Below are 20,534 nucleotides of genomic sequence, written 5' to 3'. Positions count from 1 at the left end.
TGATGAGGAGGATGTTTACTGTCTTTGCTGTACACGCTTTTGACAAGGATCGGTCTGTTCTTTTTTGATCAGTGAAAATGAAAATGATTATGAAAAACAAATAACATTTGCTTTTAGTATCTCCTTAGATATCAAGTCTGAAAAAAGGATTTTATTACAAAATCCAAACAAATATGATTTTACTTTGTTGCTTTCCCATGGTGCTGTTCATCCAACAAAGAACGAAGCCTCTGTTCTGATGTGCACATGATCTATTTCTGCTTTAAAAATTCTTTCTTAAATGTCAGTGTAATTGATACAGAAACCTATGTCAACTTCTCTTTTTCACATATATACCTAACATTTACATTTTAATTGTGTAATGACACTCTGAATTACATTATGCCCTAATTATCAATTTATCCTCTAACATACTTATATACTCTGGTTCTATAGCAGACTTGATATCATTTTAGTGGAAACGTGGAGAAGATATGGGGAATATGAGAAATGTTTGAGGAAATAGCCTGTTTTATCATATAATGGGTAGGTTTCCTGGCAGGATAAAGCCAACCTATAAAAACGATATCCGTTGGGGTCAAATGCGGATAGAGATGCAAATATCAAAGGTCAAGTAGGGACTACTTTCAGTGTTTATGAACAAACATGGCATCGCCCTTGTCATTCGGCAATCGAGTCAGAATTAACCATCGAGAATCTGGATAAACTACAGAGATAATTGCTATTATTATCAAAAGAACAGTCTAATATACTGAAAATCAGTGTCTAACTGTGACACGAAGGCATTTTATAAGTTTTGGCAATTTTGGAGATATAAATTTCGAAACAATTTTGCGAGGGGGCTAGTTCTAACCAAATGGGATCAGTAGCCATATCTGTGCTTGTAGACCTTTGCGGCTTGAAACCAATTCCACAAATTAAAATAGTTGGATTTGGCCAAAATATGTTTGAATTGTTACCTTGTTTCGTTTTGTCCCTGTGTGTACATCACTTCTTAACGTAATGACAGGACAGGCCGAATATCAACAACATCTGAATGTGGCCGTGACGTCTCATAGACTAGGGTTAGAGTAGCTTCCCTTTGACAAAGGGCAGTTACTCTAGTGGACAGACCGATGGATTGCCGCGAAATGCAAGTAAAAACAATTGTTGTTTTGCGTATATGTTGCTTCGCCACTGGATAAGAAACAGATTTCAATTGGAACTGTATTGGCTACTGTCACTGTCCGACTGACACATCACTTACCCTGTGACGTAATACATATTAATGCGCGCATTCCAGGAAAACTGGTAATATTCAGGTAATGTTTGTGAGAGAGGGAAAGCAATTTCCAACCACAAATTTAAAGAATCACATTATATGCTAAAGAGGTTATCACACTTGTGTGTTTGGGGATGGGAAATATCCTGTATTAGGAATAAACACTATGTATTTAGCTCGCCATGGCTCGCTAAATACAATGTTTATTCCTAATGCAGGATATTTACCATCCCCAAACACACTCGCGTGATAACCTCTATATACTGTGAAAACAGCCAATTAGGAGAGATTGAGTATGAATTTCATGTTTTATAAGTATGTGATAAATATGAACATCTTTGAGAAAAGTACAATCCAAAGTTGAACAACAGGCATAAAAACAAGATGTTAACAATCAGTCTTAAAAAATCCCCAAACTCTGCTGTTATTTGTTCACTAGCCATGTTGTTGAACATATATTCTCTGTCAGATAGTTTTTGTATATCATGTACATCACATGACTCAGCAAATAAAACTGAAAATGTCAACTATACAATGGGCAATGTGGCCTTAAACACTAGATAAAATGCCTGTGTGTAATTGATACATACATGATGTCTGTTCCTTGCATGCTAATATATGTATGTTTATCCCTCTCTGTACATGTAGAACCAGGGCAGAAAGTCATCAGAACTGCAAATATACTTGACAGTTATATCTATATTAGTTCCACTTACAATGCAGTTGATATAGACCAGCTGATGTTGGCAGGCACTGCAGGGGATGCCCAGTTGTTCCTGTAGCTGTAGGTCAGACTGTCCACCTTGCCATGGCAGTAGGGGTGGAATATTATTGCTGCCTCTTAGCTGACTTGATTGCTGGGTACAAAAAGATACCATGTACACACAACATGCTTTGTCTCAATCAATCAATCTTTATTCATGGTACTTATGAGGCCAAAGGTCTATGGTACATTGTCTGGGGCGTGTTACAAATTCATACATTTTCTTAGTTTCATGGCATGATAAATGAACATTGATAAATTTCTAATAGTTTCTGTACAATCACAAGTCATTAATTTACAAAATTTGTTACCATTTGGGTTGCGTAGAAATAGTTATTTAGATATTTTGCTCTTAAATCTTCATACACTGGACATACACAAAAAAAGTGATATTCATCTTCAATACGATCAGTTTTACAAATCCTACAAAGTCTATGTTCTCTTGCAATACCTTCATATCTGCCTGTTTCAACAAAAAGATCATGTGAGCCACAACGAAATCGAGAAAGAGCTGTTCTAAACTTATGTAAATTTACACTTAATAGATAAGGTTCTAGTATAATAGTAGTCTTAAATGTAGTGTAGTAATTTGCTTTTCTAGAACTGGACAAAGAACCATGCCATTTTTGAATCTACATATCTTTTAAAGTCTGTGTCAAACGGGAGAAAAAATGTTGTGGGATATCTACATGTTGCTGTAACCAAATATTACCATATCATTATTCGTAAACATGTTTTTAACTTTTGATGCCCAATTTTGTTTCCCATGGCTGTCGTAGAGAAGCATCATATTATAACATTTTCTCGGGTATCTTGAAGATGGCATATTTAATAGCTTGACCCAGTATTTAATAACCGTTAAATAACTATTGATATATATGGGAAACCGTCCGCATTCACCATATACCCTTGCGTTTTCTGAGCTAAATTTTACCCCCAAGAACCTTTTACATGCATATAAATGTATTTTCTCAATAACATCCAAAAAAAAATGTTCTAGGCCCAAATTCTTTTATCCATACAATAGAATCGGGCTTATTTTTGTATCAAATATTTTAAAATAAACATCATATGTAACATTGTCCAGAACTCTAAGAATATGCCTACAAAAAATTTCTTGGCTTGCAATGAACTGTTATGTGCATTCCTTGACCAAGTTAATCTACTTGTAAAACACAAGCCTAAGTATTTATAAAATGGAAAACTTCTACAGGCTTCCCTCTGTAAAGCCATTTTTCTTTTCTGGATATGTTACCACCATTTTTAAAAACTACAACTTTATCCATATTAACAGTAAGTTTTGACCCGTCACAATAACTCTCTAATACATGTATTTGCATTTGCAGGCCAGGTATTGTGCTCGAGAACATGACTATATCGTCAGCGAAAAGAAGCAGAAATAATTTAATAGCTTTGTCTCATGATGTAGTTGCTAGTTTCAGAACATATATATGGGGAATATAAGCAATGTTCGAGGAAATAGCCTGTTTTATCAAATAATGGGTAGGTTTCCTGGCAGGATAAAGCCAACGGATTTCAGTGTTTATAAACAAACATGGTGTCACACTTGTCATTCGGCGATCGAGTCGTTACCTTGTTACACTTACTGAATTAATGTGATGGCTGCTCTCTGTATACAGAAGGAAAAGGTAGGCCACACTTACTGAATTAATGTGATGGCTGCTCTCTGTATACAGAAGGAAAAGGTAGGCCACACTTACTGAATTAATGTGATGGCTGCTCTCTGTAAACAGAAGGGAAGATAGGCCACACTTACTGAATTAATGTGATGGCTGCTCTCTGTATACAGAAGGGAAGATAGGCCACACTTACTGAATTAATGTGATGGCTGCTCTCTGTATACAGAAGGAAAAGGTAGGCCACACTTACTGAATTAATGTGATGGCTGCTCTCTGTATACAGAAGGGAAGATAGGCCACACTTACTGAATTAATGTGATGGCTGCACTCTGTATACAGAAGGGAAGATAGGCCACACTTACTGAATTAATGTGATGGCTGCACTCTGTATACAGAAGGGAAGATAGGCCACACTTACTGAATTAATGTGATGGCTGCTCTCTGTATACAGAAGGAAAAGGTAGGCCACACTTACTGAATTAATGTGATGGCTGCTCTCTGTATACAGAAGGGAAGATAGGCCACACTTACTGAATTAATGTGATGGCTGCTCTCTGTATACAGAAGGGAAGATAGGCCACACTTACTGAATTAATGTGATGGCTGCACTCTGTATACAGAAGGGAAGATAGGCCACACTTACTGAATTAATGTGATGGCTGCTCTCTGTATACAGAAGGGAAGATAGGCCACACTTACTGAACCAATGTGATGGCTGCTCTCTGTATACAGAAGGGAAGATAGGCCACACTTACTGAATTAATGTGATGGCTGCTCTCTGTATACAGAAGGGAAGATAGACCACACTTACTGAATTAATGTGATGGCTGCTCTCTGTATACAGAAGGGAAGATAGGCCACACTTACTGAATTAATGTGATGGCTGCACTCTGTATACAGAAGGGAAGATAGGCCACACTTACTGAATTAATGTGATGGCTGCTCTCTGTATACAGAAGGGAAGATAGGCCACACTTACTGAACCAATGTGATGGCTGCTCTCTGTATACAGAAGGGAAGATAGGCCACACTTACTGAATTAATGTGATGGCTGCTCTCTGTATACAGAAGGGAAGATAGGCCACACTTACTGAATTAATGTGATGGCTGCTCTCTGTATACAGAAGGGAAGATAGGCCACACTTACTGAACCAATGTGATGGCTGCTCTCTGTATACAGAAGGGAAGACAGGCCACATTCACAGGGATAATGTGAAGGCTGCTCTCTGTATACAAAAGGGAAGATAGGATATATAAATGTGAGTTCTTTCAAGGCTGCTTTCTGATCAGGTATCAGAATCCTTGGAACCCAGTGTGGTGAAACCTTTGTCATGCCAAATTCATACCTCGGAATGTTCTCAGGTATCTCCTGACATGTGGTAGGGTCGTCATCATCCATAATCATATTATTCTGATCATGCAGAATTTCTGCCATGTTGATTCGGCAAATGACCTTGTGCTGTAGAATTGTATTGGTCATATTGGTATGTCTATTTATAGTATACCAAGTATAGTATATTTTAAGTACACCAAGTAGCAATATGAAAGTGCCTTTCAGATTACTTTAAATTAATCAGCTTTTATTAATGCCTGATAATTTACATTTAACTCCCACTGTCATATTTTTTTAATAACAGTGAGCTGTGCGACATCATGTTAGTGACATGTTATGTTGAACCAAACCTTGCAAGGCTTGCTGAATGTTCTCTCTGGGGTGCCCATTTTGGCTCATGAAGGAGCAGTCCTATGGGATTATTTAATTCAGATCCAGACAATTCTGAAATTGCAGAACTAAAGACTCAACCCATCACACTTCACTTAATATCTTCACAAAAACCAAAGAGTTTGTATGTAATCTAATGGAGAAAATTCTTTGTTTTCAATGCTGCACATTTAATTCCAAATTCAGTTTTCTCTGGTTAACTCTACAGGTAACCGAACAAAATACTTGTAATGTGTTTCATTATTGGGAGAAATGTTTTTGCTTTCATGTTGATGTTATGTGTTCATTTATGAAAGGTAGTTAACTAATGTGTCAGCTCAAATAATAAGTCTACTCAAGGAAACTACTGAAATGTTGGCCCTTGTTAAACTCAAGGCTCAGGAGACCTGATGTCAGCTCCTTTATCATGGTTGGAGATGACATCAAAAGCACTGCCCATGATGTAATAGACTACAGACAGTGCTGTATGTTGTCATGTGAACCACCCCCCTTGGTAAGAGCAGGGTTGTTGGGATGGTACACACATCATTGTGTCCGGGCTACTTCATTTGAAGTTTTGTCACTGGCCACAGAAATTATCAAACTTATGCAACTTATGAGTCAGAATCCTTGGAATCTAGTGTGGTGAAACCTTTGTCATGCCCAATTCATACCTCAGAATGTTCTCAGCTATCTCATGACATGTGGAAGGGTCGTCATCATCCATGATCATATTATGTGATTTATCAACATTTTCCTTTTGTGGGTGGTGGTTGAAGGTCTTCCTGATCTTGGATCTTCTTCAAGGCTCTCCCTTTCTCTCTTGATCTCTGCTTCCCTCCTGTTAACAATGGCAAAGGAAGGAGCATCACCCCCTACAGGTGACATCATTCCTGCATGGATGGCTGTTGGAGGTGGCCCTTCAGTTGGAATACAAGACACCACATCAGGGAAAGGTCAAGGTCACGCAGCGACAAGATGTAAATATTACCCCTGAAAGCAGTTGCATGTACTTTGTTTTCAGGAACCTGTATAGTTTTGTTTGTGTTAAAAAGAAATTGAATAAATACCTCACAAACTGATGTATTTAGTGTTTATTTCTATCCAACTTAAGTCTTATTGAAAAGGGGTGGTGGGGTAGCCTAGTCACACCGAAGACCCGGGTTTGATTCCCCACATGGGTACGATGTGTGAAGCCATGATATTGCTGGAATATTGCTAAAAGCTGCGTAAAACCATACTCACTGAAAATAGGTCTTACCAACAGTGAGGAAATGGAACATGAGAGCCACTGGCTGTTACATTCCTTAAATCAGTTGAAGGGCCATGTTTGTGGATATGTAATGGTCATAAAATTTAAAGTCAACTACATTCATTATTACCATCAGAAAAATGTTCCTGTGCATCACTGACTATCATGGGAATTAATAAATAAACTTTACTCGTGGACATCCAGAACATGGACAGTCCTTGGTGTTACTTGTGGACGTCAAGAATATGTCTGGTCCCTGGTGTTACTTGTGGACGTCAAGAATATGTCTGGTCCCTGGTGTTACTTGTGGACGTCCAGAATATGGTTGACCACTGATGTTACTTGTGGACACCCAGAATATGGACAGTCCCTGATGTTACTTATGGAATTCCAGAATATAGATAGTCCCTGATGTTGCTCATGGACGACCAGAACATGGACAGTCCCTGGTGTTACTCGTGGGCGTCCAAAATATGGACAGTCCCTGATGTTACTCGTGGACGTCCAGAACATGGACAGTCGATGGTGTTCCTAGTGGGCGTCCAAAATATGGACAGTCCCTGGTGTTACTAGTGGACATCCAAAATATGGACAGTCCCTGGTGTTACTTGTGGACACCCAGAATATGGACAGTCCCTGATGTTACTTATGGACTTCAAGAATATAGATAGTCCCGGATGTTGCTCATGGACAACCAGAACATGGTCAATCCCTGATGTTACTCGTGGGCGTCCAAAATATGGACAGTCCCTGATGTTACTTATGGACGTCCAGAATATGGACAGTCCCTGATGTTACTTGTGGACGTCCAAAATATGGTGTCCTTGGTGTTACTCATGGACATCCAGAATATGGTTGGTCCCTGATGTTACTCATGGACGTCCAAAATATGGACAGTCCTTGGTGTTACTCATGGACATCCAGAATATGGACAGTCCCTGGTGTTACTTGTGGACGTCCAGAATATGGTGTCCTTGGTGTTACTAGTGGACGTCCAGAATATGGACAGTCCTTGGTGATCACAGGGTCATCATGTCAATAGATTGATCATATTATTTGAATGCCGTCCTCTGCGATTGCATCTGGAGGAAGTATGTTTCAGACAAGACTGATAAATGTCTATAGGAATGGGCTCCCAAATGCCATTCAATATGGAGGACTCGTTGCTCTACACACCAGTCTCCACTCAACCTTTTTCATAACTCAGTTGTAAACAATGTGTAGCCGGGTGGTGGTACTAACTCTGAATGAGTTATAGCCACATAAGTACCACCCACTTATAACCCCCTGTAGCTAGTATTCATTATATACATATATACATTTTCATCTATTATCACCATCACTTCATTCTGTGTTCATTATATGTTGTCCTTGTCTGCAGTTGAATGTCAGCCAACTAACATCAACCTTGATACCCTTTTGCAGCCTCTGTAATTTCTCAAGCTTCACCTGGACTTCCCCCTATCTATTTTTAGATATGTCCACCACTTCATGTTACTGTGATGCATCTTGACTACCTGTCATATGCTACCTTTGTTCTGATTGGCCCTTTGGTCCACTTCTTTAAACTTCCTTTCTCACCTGCCCTCCTCATGCATTCTGCATGAACTCTTTATGGAGGGAGGACTCTTTACAGGTGAGAAACATTTCAATATTCTTATCTCTTTCCATCCTGCTTTGGAAACAAATATATTCACAGAAAGGGTATCACAGCTTTTCATCAAAGTAAAATATATTTAATTGCATTATTATTCAATTTGTTATATCTAAATATTTGCCAGTTCACACATGTTGTGTTACATTAATTGAGCACATGGTCTTCAACCATGTGCTACAACCATGTGCTACCCCACTTATCCATATAAATTAATCTTTTTCCTTTTTGGCTTAAATTAAATCATAACAATTCTGCATGAACTCTTTATGGAGGGAGGACTCTTCTTTACAGCTTCCCTCCCACCATCTGCTACACAGAAATAAATCATCATCATCATCCAAGAACTGCCTCATGTTTTGACTAGCAACCCAGTGGCTGGACAACAAAATACCACGCCCGGCTACAAATGGAAGGCACTTTGAGATCACTTTAGAGAGTAACCCCTCGACACTGTATAACTCACCTGTTTCAAACTACTGTCACAGTCTACATTAGCTATTCCTTCGTAGTATTGACCAACCCAGCTCAGATAAGTAATGATCCTGTCAATGACAGTTTAAGGGATGCACATCAAATGCATACCCCACATAGACTATCACTATCAGAACTGAGTTGGCCAGAGGCTAGCCGAACCCTTGCTGTTGAAGTAATCCTCACGTTGCTAGGCAATACTTCAACACATCTCCCCAACCATGTAAACTTGGTTTATGTTATTACTGGGTATTGATTGGTAAATGGACTAGACACACGTGGTGATAAGACTTACATGTATATGCAGCTACTCATTCACCTGGCTTTGCAAATCAATACTTGTTTAAAACATTGATGGGAAATTTAGAACCCAACTTATTGGTAATATTCTCCAGAAATTATGGATGTACTCATGTAAACAAACGGACCATCACATATAAAATAGCAGTTTGTCTGCCCGGCGTGTGGTATATGATACCAAATGGTTGCATGTAGATATTATTACAGATATAAAAGATTATACATTTATCACACAGAAATGATATTTTTCTCACTTACTACAAAACCTTGTGATTGCTACCCTGGAGTTCTCATATTGGGAACTGTCTCTGTATCAATAAACCATGAAGACATGGGTTTATTCTTATCATGGCAGCAGTACATGCAGTCAGTCATGACGTCATGAGCTACATCATAGCGTGAACTAGCTGGTACTATTTACTATAGCACTAATCACAATGGCAATACACCACACATACAACATTCAAATGTCATAATATACTGTCTTCCCATTTGAAAGAGCACTGCTTTCACATGTCATAATATGATAACTGCCTCCACATTCTACAACATTATCCCTTCACATTTCCACATCCTAACAGACCGACTGTAACAAATCCCAACACTCGATGTGCTACAGGGGTCATGGGGGACCCAGACGTCTTTGGCGCTGCAATTCACTGCGCAGAAATGCGTCCCTTGGGCGTACCACAAACCTGTGATTGAGGGATCAAATCCCAGTTTGCCTTGATTATGTTTTTAGGTTTGTCAGCACCGTATCCGTTCTGGTGGATTTCACCAAAGTGGCATTACTTCAGGCTTTCCTCCCACATGAAAATGACACACCGTAATATAACTGGAATACTATTCAAAGCCTCATTAAACCCCACTCACTCACTCACTCACTCACTCACTCACTCACTGTACGGCATGCCATCTGGAAGTCTCATATATCTGATGGACACTACATGCCATCTGGAAGTCTCATATATCTGATTGACACTGCATGACAACTTGAAGTCTCATATATCTGATGGACACTGCATGACAACTGGAAGTCTCATTAAATCTGATGGACACTGCATGCCATCTGGAAGTCTCATATATCTGATGGACACTGCATGACAACTGGAAGTATCATTAATTCTGATGGACACTGCATGCCATCTGGAAGTCTCATATATCTGATGGACACTGCATGTGGTCTGGAAGTCTCATATATCTGATGGACACTGCATGACAACTGGAAGTCTCATATATCTGATGGACACTTCATGCCGTCTGGAAGTCTCATATATCTGATGGACACTCCATGTGGTCTGGAAGTCTCATATATCTGATGGACACTGCAAGACAACTGGAAGTCTCATATATCTGATGGACACTGCATGACAACTGGAAGTCTCATATATCTGATGGACACTCCATGTGGTCTGGAAGTCTCATATATCTGATGGACACTGCATGACAACTGGAAGTCTCATATATCTGATGGACACTGCATGCGGTCTTGAAGTCTCATATCTGATGGAAACTGCATGACAACTGGAAGTCTCATTAAATCTGATGGACACTGCATGCCATCTGGAAGTCTCATATATCTGATGGACACTGCATAACAACTGGAAGTCTCATATATCTGATGGACACTGCATGACAACTGGAAGTCTCATATATCTGATGGACACTTCATGCCGTCTGGAAGTCTCATATATCTGATGGACACTCCATGTGGTCTGGAAGTCTCATATATCTGATGGACACTGCAAGACAACTGGAAGTCTCATATATCTGATGGACACTGCATGACAACTGGAAGTCTCATATATCTGATGGACACTCCATGTGGTCTGGAAGTCTCATATATCTGATGGACACTGCAAGACAACTGGAAGTCTCATATATCTGATGGACACTGCATGACAACTGGAAGTCTCATATATCTGATGGACACTCCATGTGGTCTGGAAGTCTCATATATCTGATGGACACTGCATGACAACTGGAAGTCTCATATATCTGATGGACACTGCATGCGGTCTTGAAGTCTCATATCTGATGGAAACTGCATGACAACTGGAAGTCTCATTAAATCTGATGGACACTGCATGCCATCTGGAAGTCTCATATATCTGATGGACACTCCATGTGGTCTGGAAGTCTCATATATCTGATGGACACTGCAAGACAACTGGAAGTCTCATATATCTGATGGACACTGCATGCCATCTGGAAGTCTCATATATCTGATGGACACTCCATGTGGTCTGGAAGTCTCATATATCTGATGGACACTGCATGACAACTGGAAGTCTCATATATCTGATGGACACTGCATGCGGTCTTGAAGTCTCATATCTGATGGAAACTGCATGACAACTGGAAGTCTCATTAAATCTGATGGACACTGCATGCCATCTGGAAGTCTCATATATCTGATGGACACTCCATGTGGTCTGGAAGTCTCATATATCTGATGGACACTGCAAGACAACTGGAAGTCTCATATATCTGATGGACACTGCATGACAACTGGAAGTCTCATATATCTGATGGACACTCCATGTGGTCTGGAAGTCTCATATATCTGATGGACACTGCATGACAACTGGAAGTCTCATATATCTGATGGACACTGCATGCGGTCTTGAAGTCTCATATCTGATGGAAACTGCATGACAACTGGAAGTCTCATTAAATCTGATGGACACTGCATGCCGTCTGGAAGTCTCATTAAATCTGATGGACACTGCATGCCATCTGGAAGTCTCATTAAATCTGATGGACACTGCAAGACAACTGGAAGTCTCATATATCTGATGGACACTGCATGCGGTCTTGAAGTCTCATATATCTGATGGACACTGCATGACAACTGGAAGTCTCATATATCTGATGGACACTGCATGCGGTCTTGAAGTCTCATATATCTGATGGACACTGCATGACAACTGGAAGTCTCATATATCTGATGGACACTGCATGACAACTGGAAGTCTCATATATCTGATGGACACTGCATGCCAGCTGGAAGTCTCATATGTCCACCAGTCACTGCATAGATACATCATTTAGCACCTAGTTTAGTTTCTTTCTCTGGCAAATGCACAGGTAGTTGTTCAAAGTGTTACAGATAGATGGTCCATAACATCACCATTTATCTACCATAGCCATCTTGTAATTCTATATCACAAGGTTTCTGATAACTATTAATGTTTCCATTTTTCACACAAGTTTCTAACAGAAGTAATGTTATGTCTGAAGAAATTGAAAATGAAGTGATACCTAATTTAGGCCAAAGTATCAAACAGCTCCACACACACATATAACATTCACTCTGTTATCCAGAAGCTACACACACATATAACATTCACTCTGTTATCCAGAAGCTACACACACACACACACACACATGAAACATTCTGTGATGTACCTGGATGCAGGTGTATTGTGTCTGTGATGTACCTGGATGCAGGTGTATTGTGTCTGTGATGTACCAGGATGCAGGTGTATTGTGTGTATGATGTACCTGGATGCAGGTGTATTGTGACTGTGGTGTACCTGGATGCAGGTGTATTGTGTCTGTGATGTACCTGGATGCAGGTGTATTGTGTCTGTGATGTACCTGGATGCAGGTGTATTGTGTCTGTGATGTACCTGGATGCAGGTGTATTGTGTCTGTGATGTACCTGGATGCAGGTGTATTGTGTCTGTGATGTACCTGGATGCAGGTGTATTGTGTCTGTGATGTACCTGGATGCTGGTGTGTTGTGTCTGTAATGTACCTGGATGCAGGTGTATTGTGACTGTGATGTACCTGGATACAGGTGTTTTGTGCTTTTAAACAAAGGTATTATATCTGGGATATTTTGTAAGCCAATGTTGGGGTGATAAGGAATGATTTGCTGCCTTTAATTAAGTTACCCTCTTGATTCACTCACACCAGGGGAACAGAGTTCTAATTTGCCTTGTTAATTACACAGATAGAAAGTCTATAAAGGCAATTACAAGTTCATCCATCTCACCAGGCAGACAATATTGTTCAATATAACCTTGTCCAATATAGCGATTGTTCATTTAAGAGCTGTAAATTAAGGCTACACATGAATATCTGGGCTGGAATCAGTCTTCAGCAATCCATGCTTATTGTAAGAGGCAACTAACGGGATGGGGTGGTCAGACTCGCTGACTTGGTTGTTCCATGCCATCATATCCCAATTGCGCTGATGGATGCTCAGGATGTCAATCACTGGATTTTCTGGTCCAGGCTCAATTATTTACTGCTGCTGTCATATAGCTGGTGCGGCGTTAAACAACAAACAAACAAACAAAAACAAATCAAGGCAGTTCATGATACTCATTTCTCTTGCAGTGTAAACACTCCTAGGTCTAAGTGTCAGGATGCCCCCATTAGCAACATTAGCTCTTGCACAGAGAGAAACCAGAGTACTGGATTCTCAATAGGATATTCCCGATTCTTAATGCTTGTGGTATAAATGCAGGTCCTGTCTGGACATGCACCTGCATTTATAATTCACACATGTGTCGTACAAGGTTGACCTTGTTTTATTCGTTTTGATTGGATAACCGTGACCTCTGTCACACTGGGACTTTTCTTTTTTCATTCATAAAAAATCGCAAGACGTCATTCATTTATCAACTACAAGGCAGAACTGAAGCAATCTTATGAGAGCGAGAGATGTTTACAAACACTTTATTAAACTAAACAAGATAGTCACACATTAAATTCTGTTTGCATTCTATATAAGTTATGAATAGAGCTTCTACAGACATTATATGCTATATATATTTACAATGTACGACTACCAATCAATAGATCTTGTGTCCCCATGAGCATGACCACCTGAACACTGTTGGTCTGATATTCAAAGCGCAGCTCTTATCTGACTTTCAAAATTTTCTTATAGGTGTCCTGCGTACTAACATGACACTTGAATTACCATAAGCTGAAGAAATTCTCCCTAAAGGATCTTGATCTTGAGCGTAGGTTGTTTGCAAACACAGCTGCAAGCGCATGTTGTTAATACATATGCGATGCCCATATTTGGGCATATATTATGATATAACATTTATACTTAGTTTTCTTATAAAAATTAGATCCACATCAAGTGCTTTTAGGAGTTATCATGGTGTATTATTTATACATCATTTCATATGATTATAGTTTAGCAAGTAATACTTATCATCAGGTAAAATGCATATATAAAATATCAGTAGTTTCAGTTATAGCTTTTTAGATAGATGCTAGCCTAAGGTAATGGGAGCGCATCTCCTAGACAAACTATTCAATAAGACAAGGGTTATGTCTCTCCCACAGCCCAGAGGGTTGTACCGACTCTCTGTGGCACCCTCAGCTTTATTTCTAAGATATTGTAAATTGTTCATCGTTAACTGTTCTTGTAAATAAAATTGTGATTAGTCTCCTGTGACTCCAGCTCTTTGCTGACTAATTCCCCAAAGAAAACCAGCATGCCATTTGGAAGGTTTTGTTTAACCAAACAGAACCGTAATAATCCCATGATACATATATCAATATTCATGCTCAACCAGATTTTGCAACCGGTTTTCAGTCTGGTCTGTCAACGTACGAAAGTTATGTATTTACACTTAAATATATATTTAACATGGGTAATAAATAAAATACCACACTCATTCTCATCATTTTTACGAAACTCGTGATCTACAGAGAATGGGTGTAGTATTCTCCATGTATTCAGTGGAGCTGATAAGTGATAACATGCTGGACTTCTCTGCTGGTCAACTGAATGGATCTCACTGGTCCAGTGACTCTCCACTTCATGAGCACCCGTTGTCAGCAAGAACATGATAATAGCATCTTAACTTGATTACCCAGGCTTGGTGGGATTCAATACACTGTTGTTAACAGTATTTAACTTTAAGGCAGCATGGGCAGTGTATGCTGCATGTTGTTGTGCAGAGTTCCAAACCCATGTTGTGACTGGTCTCAGTGACCATGGGTTTGAATCCCAGATTTGCCGTGATTATGTTCCCAGGTTTATCAGCAATAAAGTTGTAAGATTGAGACCAGCATGATAGGTTCTCATCCCCCACATCTCTCCCTCCCTCCCTCCCTCCCTCATGTCTGGCTGGGTCACTCACTCACTCCAACAAGACACATGGTAGTACACAGGACAAACAAATCAGGGCTGTCGGTAATCTACACTGTTGTGGGTGCACACTGCCTCTACTGCTGCCACTGTTCAGACAGGCTTTGTCTGGGTGGTTTGCCGGACCTGGCAGACACATGACCTGTCACTACATCCATTTCATCCCTTCTTGACTGTTCAGAGTTATGGTCATGATACTCCTTCAGTGAGCCAAGTATGTCTTGAGCAACCGCCTCAACACCTGCTCCATCAGCATAGCCAAGTTAATGTGCAGCACTTCTGCTATCTACTTAATCTTCCTTGCATAAAAGTCTTACTATGTGCCTAAACTGGCCATCTCCAAATACCACACTATGAGGAGAAGATGGTCTTTATTTCCCATCCCCCTCATCAAGTGCGCCTCTGTCGTCAGCAAGGAAGCTGCAGGCCTGCAATCAGCATTGGTCATTACTCAGCCTCTGGCTCACTTACAATCAATATCTACCACAATTTGCCCTTCTCTTGAGTAACACATACTTTAACCTAACAAACTAGCTTTGAATCATCAGGACAAACAAGCATGAAATACTCACATCCCCCGACAATATGACATGTCGGGTGTGTGCAGTGCATTAGCTCCTGTGAACTATTTTCACTGGGCCTTTTTGTAAAGAAATATAGTACGTTTTTCAAGATCTGCTCCGGAAACTATGACTACCACCATTTTCAGTCTAAATCAAAGTCGTTGCCATGGAAACTCAAAAAATAACTTTTTTAAAAATCCCAAACTATATAAAGGCACTAGTTCACCACTAGACCTATCTATGTGCCAAGTTTGGTGAAGAAATATGGTATGGTTTTCAAGATCTGCTCCGGAAACGAGGACAACCGCCATTTTCAGTCTAAATCAAAGTCGTTGCCATGGAAACTCAAAAAATAACTTTTTTAAAAATCCCAAACTATATAAAGGCACTAAAGTACTCACGGAAATGAAAAAAAAACTGTTTTTCTCAGTTTAAAAATCGACACAAAGTGTTACGTAGCTGTAAATACGAAATAACAAAACAACTCGAAAAGTACTAGTCTGGATTTGCTAGTTTGATCTCAGTGAACAATAAAAAAAGTACTTTACAGGAGGTAATTTGTCGGCACTTTCAACATTCAAAAATAAAACTAAGTCCAAATTGACATAGCAGAAACAGACTATAGGCATTATGCACCTGTTCTCACCTGTCGTCAAGGTGTCATAGGTCACCTTGATCTACTTACACCTGGTTATGCTCTGTTTCACAATAGTCTGTTTTATTCACATTTTTATACACTTTTATGTGTGAAAAGGCATAAAAACATTTGATATGCTGTATTTGTGCAACGGCCCAATTAGTACTAATTTAGTTGTTTGAATATTTACATATTTTGTATATCAACTGCATTTATTTAAGATCTGAGGTCGAAAAAACTTTTTTTTTTCATTTCCGTGAGTACTATAGTTCACCAGTAGACCTATCTATGTGCCAAGTTTGGTGAAGAAATATGGTACGGTTTTCAAGATCTGCTCCGGAAACGAGGACAACCGCCATTTTCAGTCTAAATCAAAGTGGGTTCCATGGAAACTCAAAAAATAACTTTTTCAAAAATCCCAAACTATCAAAAGGCACCAGTTCACTACTAGATCTATCTATGTGCCAAGTTTGGTGAAGAAATATGGTACGGTTTTCAAGATCTGCTCCGGAAACGAAATGTGACGGACGGCCGGACGGACGGCCGGACAGCACCCATTCCTATATTCCCCTTCCACTTCGTGGCTGGGGATAATAATCACAGCTGCAGTAGTTATAAGAACAAGTGTAAGACCAAGTTTCCCTGAACATAGTACTTCTGGTCCAGTGTTTCCAGCACACCACCCAGTCAGGAGATCCATGTACCCTTTGTAAACAGGTTCATACATTCTGGGTTTGTCCATTCATCAACTTTGGTTTCTGCTGTTATTCATAATGTCTTTATTAATCCATTTACATTTCAACATCTCTCCAAGATACTATAGGAATAAAACCTTGCAGGTTATTTGTATTAACTGCATGTTTGTATGGACAACAGTGACCAACACTATTGGTCATGTATTTCCGACACCTGTAAAAACTCCCCATACCCCTCAAACCCCTGACATATATCAGTCAGTCAGTAAAACAACCAACCAACCAACCAATAAACTCCCTAAGACTCTAAACTCCCTGTGCCACTCATAACCCATACATATATCAGTCTATCTAAGACTCTACACTCCCTGTGCCACACACACCCCATACATACCTCAGTCTATCTAAGACCCTAAACTCCTTCTGCCACACACACCCCATACATATATCAGTCTAAACTCCTTGTGGCACACACACACCAACCGTACCTCAGTCTATCTAAGACCCTAAACTCCCCGTGCCACTCACAACCCATACATACATCAGTCTATCTAAGACAACTCCCTATTCCACACACACCCCATACATATATCAGTCTATCTAAGACTCTAAACTCACTGTGCAACTCACAACCCAACATATATCAGTCTATCTAAGACACTAAACTCCCTGTGCCACTCACAACTCATACATACATCAGTTTTTCAAAGACTCGAAATTCTCTGTGCCACACACATCCCATACATACATCAGTCTATCTAAGACCCTAAACTCCTTGTGCCACACACACACACACCAACCATACATCAGTCTATCTAAGACACTAAACTCCCTGTGCCACATACACACCCCATACATATATCAGTCTATCTAACACCCTAAACTCCTTGTGCCACACACACCCCATACATAGATCAGTCTATCTGAGACACCAAACTCCCAGTGCCAAAAACACCCGATAGAGATATCAGTCTAGCTAAGACCCTAAACTCCTTGTGCCCCACACACCCCATACATATCAGTCTAAGACCCTAAACTCCCTGTGCCACTCACAACCCATACATATATCAGTCTATCTAAGACCCTAAACTCTCTATGCCACTCACAACCCATAGATATATCAGTCTAAACTCCTTGTGCCCCACACACCCCATACATATATCAGTCTATCTAAGATGCTAAACTCCCCATGCCACCCACATCCCATACATACATCAGTCTATTTAAAGACTCTAAACTCCCTGTGCCACTCAAACCCCATACATATATTAGTCTAAACTCCCTATTCCACACACACCCCATACTTACATCAGTCTATCTTAGACTCTAAACTCCCTGTGCCACACACACACCCATACATACGTCAGTCTATTTAAAGACTCGAAATTCTCTGTGCCACACACATCCCATACATGTATCAGTCTATCTAAAGGGGCCGTCACACCATGACGTTCTGGTCAACGTTCTCTGAACATTTCAATCGTTCAATTTTTTAGCATTCTAGAATGAGGAAGACACATCTGGCGTGTGATTAACGTGTGCCTAACGCATGACTAGCGTGTGTCTAACGCACAAGAAGCGTGTAACAGCGACCAAGTAAGATACCCCTGAAAACCATTAGCGTGTGCTAACGTGCCACTGGCGCACGACGAACTATTTGTCAACGTTAGACGAGTGTGTTGAGCGTGTGAATAACGACAGAATAGCGTCTTGCTGGTGTGTTATTTTTACGGTGCGCTAGGGGACCGTTCCGCGGTCGTTGTCAGGTCGCCAGTGAGTCATTCAATGCAAAGCAAACGATTAGTAACAACCAAGTAACGCTAGAGTAACGACTGACTAACGATAGCCGAACGCGTGCAACGCTCGGCGAACGTTAGTAAAACGTTCCACGAACGTTCTTAATCGTTCTTCAGCGTTTAAAATTAAACTGGTTAAACAGTTAAGCTGGTCTCAGTGAGAACTTTTGTGCATGTTCAAAACTTTTTTTCCGGACCAGCGTTCTCCGCCGATTCCCGGCGATCACCGACGTTCACTAGCGTTCACACAGCGCTCTTCTGGCGCTATCCCAGCGACCATGGGCGACTACCAACGTTTCCTCAAACGTCATAGAACGCTGACCAGAGTGTCATGGTGTGACGGCCCCATTAGACTCGAAATTCTCTGTGCCACTCAATCCCCTTACATATATCAGTTTTTCTAAGACTCGAAATTCTCTGTGACACACACATCCCATACATATATCAGTCTATCTAAGACCCTAAACTCCCTGTGCCACACACACCCCATACATACATCAGTTTATCTAAGACCCTAAACTCCTGTGCCACACACAACCCATACATATCAGTCTCAACTCCTTGTGCCCCACACACACCATGCATACATCGTTTTATCTAAGACACTAAATTCCCTGTGCCACACACCCCATACATATATCAGTCTATCTAAGACTCTAAACTCCCTGTGCCACTCACACCCCATACATACATCAGTCTATCCAAGAGTATAAACATTTCATCCTTCAATACAAATTCAGTTAAAGTGAAACTGGCTAAAACATCCAACTTTCCTCTCCTGAACATGATGCCACGGATGTGAAGAAACATGTTGGCATACGTTGGCATAGATGTACCTCATCAAAGTCTACTTCCACATACTTTGTAGTTTCTGGTTTCTGATGATTGCTGTTTCAGAATCAGATTATATGCCTGTACAGTACCTTTACACCATTCCTAGAATTATCAAGGAACAAGGACTATCATCAGTCTGAATTCATTTGTTCATACTTGATAGATATCACTATCCTCCTCTGGGATATGGCCGTTGATAATGACCAACGTACTTCACTATATGTTTGTGTGTTGTATTTACTCAAAAAGAGACATTGTCTACAACATAGAGATGGCATTAGCTAACTTCAATGTGTAAAACTTTGACATACAAGGCTTTATCAATGCCGTATTCTATTGTTTGATATTAGACAAGCACAGCAGACAGTAAATGCCTAATAAATCAGCCCTTTTCCTAAGCTAGTATATGACTTATGACAAGTGTATGACATCTGTGTACAGCTAGGTTGACTACCACGAGGCACATACTCAGCTGTACTCACAGTGCTGGCTGTAACAATCTATGATGTCCCCACACAACAGCTTGCTCCTTCTCAGTACGAGCTACAGCGTAAACCTCCTCGTTAGGCCCTGTTCCCTCGCCCACTGCCAGGCTCTGCACTGGTGTCTCCCTCCTTCCCTTGCTCGTGGCCACACAAGGAAGACCCTATTAGCGAGTTGCATGCATGCAATAACTGCATTATACAATCTCTGTGAATATTGGTTTTTGCACACAAAGCAATCGTGTAAGTGATACAGCGATGAGCAGTGGGAACAACACCTTTAGCTGTTATTGTGATTGTGCTTGAAGAATGTCATGATTGTGCATGAAGAATGTCATGATTGTGTGTGAACAA

At 40.3% G+C, this 20,534-nt stretch overlaps 1 protein-coding gene across 1 annotated transcript in view; it reads right to left on the bottom strand.

The window, feature by feature from the left end:
- The window catches only part of LOC139449517 (serine/threonine-protein phosphatase with EF-hands 1-like), a 70,647-nt gene extending 50,378 nt beyond the window's left edge, over positions 1–20,269 (bottom strand). Inside the window, exon 1 of the mRNA XM_071230944.1 lies at positions 20,181–20,269. The gene's annotated coding sequence lies outside the window, so the exon portion shown is untranslated. The remainder of the gene's footprint in view (positions 1–20,180) is intronic.
- Positions 20,270–20,534: the final 265 nt, after the last annotated feature.

Source organism: Haliotis cracherodii, unplaced genomic scaffold (assembly GCF_022045235.1).
Source record: "Haliotis cracherodii isolate W230 unplaced genomic scaffold, xgHalCrac1.p SCAF_8, whole genome shotgun sequence".
NCBI lineage: Eukaryota > Metazoa > Mollusca > Gastropoda > Lepetellida > Haliotidae > Haliotis > Haliotis cracherodii.
The sequence above is the reverse complement of the archived record's forward strand: the minus strand, read 5'-3'. Positions and strand labels throughout refer to the sequence as shown.